We start from the raw sequence: 2,412 nt of genomic DNA on the forward strand, positions 1-2,412 counted from the left end.
ACACAGAGTTGACATCATGTTTTTAAACAACTTTTCCTTATATTGCACTTGCTTTTAAATTGTTTTATATTGAAATGAGTTCAGTTATGTTGAGTTAAGTTGAGTCAGGTAAGTTCTTCAGATTCTCTTTCATGCCTATGTTGTTTTAGCATTCCAACTATCGCATACTCGTACATTCAATGTACTAATGCCAGTTGGCCTGCATGATCTTACGATGCAAGCATATATAACTAGGATCGGCATCCAGTGCCCCGTTGATCCAGTTGAGCACTCCAGAGTCAGTGGTGAGCCTCCTTGCATTCTGGAGGACTCCTTTATTGCTTTTAGTTCTTTTTAGTATTTCATTTGTTAGGATGATTGGGGGTCCTGTCCCGACATCCATCTCAGTTGTTTAGAGGCTTCATAGATAGTTAGTAGTCAGGTGTCTTTACATTATCATTTCAAATGTTGAGACTTGAGTTGTCATTTTGGCCAAGTTGAATGTTGACTATTAAACATTCTGTGTTATTTTACTAAAGTTCATTTGATCATAATAAAAATGTTTAGATTCTTCCGCTGAGTCAGTAAGTCAGGCCAAGGGTTCACTTGAGACTAGCAATGGTCTTCGAGTGCCGGCCATGTCCAGGGTGTAGGCCCGGGGCGTGACAGATAGTGAGGTTGAAAAAAGAATTTTGGTATCACAGAGCTTTGACTAATTTACTAGTACTCATTAATACCAAGAAAATTGATTTGTCAAGTTGTCTTCATTATTAATAGCAAACTTCCAATATTGTGTTGAATATTCTAATATTGGCCCTTTTTTTTCCACACGTTATTTTTTCAATTGTGCTATATCAATCTTTAATTTGGTATCATAATTTTTCTTTGTCTAAAATTACAGAAGAAGACTTTAAGTCAACTAATGGTATAAAATTCTCTAGTTGCAAGAAGTCCAAACAAAGAAGTGAATCAATAACTTAAATATAAAAATTTCATGGGGTGTACTAATTTTTCTGCCCCATTTAAGTAATATTTGTTATAGCTTTTATTATTTATTATTTATTTTTTACAAATATTCAATATTAGAATTTTTTAACTTCAATATAAAAATCTAGAGTTAGGTTTCCGGTCGGAATTCAGATTGGGAGTTGGATCTCGACTCAGGGTTGATCCAAGGTAAGGGCCGAGAGTTAGATCTCAAATTGGAGTTAGGATTGGGTTCATGGTCCGAACTGAGAGTCGGGTCGGGAGTTGAGTCCTAGATCAGGGTCTGAATTGAGGCGGTAGTCGGGTCTTCGATCAGGATCGGGGCGAGGTCTGGTCATCGATTGGGATCAAGGTAGGGAGTCGGGTTCTAGGTTGGGTCGAGGTCAAAGTTGGGTTCCAGATCAATAGTTTGGTCTGGAGTTAGATTTAGAAACCAGGTTGTTGATTAGGGTCAAGAGTCGAATCCTCAGTCTGGGTTGGGTAGTTAGGTTGAAAAAGAGTTTTTGGAATATGATTCCCTTACTTTATATAGGAATGTCCTCTTTTTTCCCCTTAAAACAAACATAACATTTAAACTAACAATACAATACTAATCGGTAACAACCATCCATACAATGCTATAGTAAAGAGTTCAAGAATTTAGTTGTATTAAAGGTGAAGAAAACATGATATGACACAACCCAAAATTGATTAACATAGAAAAGTTTTCTTCATGACACATTAATATCAAGAAAAATTGGTTTGTAAAGTTGTCTTCTTTATTATTATTATATTAGCAAATTTCCAATACTGTGTTGAATATGCTAATATTAGACCCCCCCCCCTCCCCCCCCGTTTTATTTTTTCCACACGTTATTGTTCCAATATTTTTATATCAATCTTTAATTTGGAATAATATATTTTCTTTGGCCAATTAAGGACAAAGAAGACTAGTTAACTAATGGCACATAATTCTTTATCTTGAAAGTGTTGCCACTACTTAGTCAAGGAGTCCAAATAAAGAAGTGAATTTTAACTTACATTAAAAAATAATAATCATGTGGTGTGTTACGACCCAATTTCGAAAACTAAAGGTTTCGAAATTGGGTCGTAACAGAATGGCGACTCCCCCGGGGATTCATCTAGGTTCTAACCAAAAGGATTTTATTGTTTGGCTAACTATTATTGTATTAATTGTTACTTTATGCAATTATGTGTTTAAATTTTGAATATTAATTGTCATATTGCATTCATGGCACTTTCTGATATTTGTATAGTATATTAAAGAACGGTTTCTGCATAATCGCAGCCGGACTTTTTATGCTCAACCCTTTTTCGGAATGATCGGCAATTTATTGGTACGTCATGCGTCCAATGGTTGTTGTGAGTTCCAGCCTAAGTTGTCCACTTGGGTTCCCGGTCTTTCAAAAGCCACTCCTAGTCAACTAGCGTAGAGCGAAACCAAAT

The sequence above is a fragment of the Solanum tuberosum genome, unplaced genomic scaffold (genome assembly GCF_000226075.1).
Source record: "Solanum tuberosum cultivar DM 1-3 516 R44 unplaced genomic scaffold, SolTub_3.0 scf00559, whole genome shotgun sequence".
Lineage (NCBI taxonomy): Eukaryota > Viridiplantae > Streptophyta > Magnoliopsida > Solanales > Solanaceae > Solanum > Solanum tuberosum.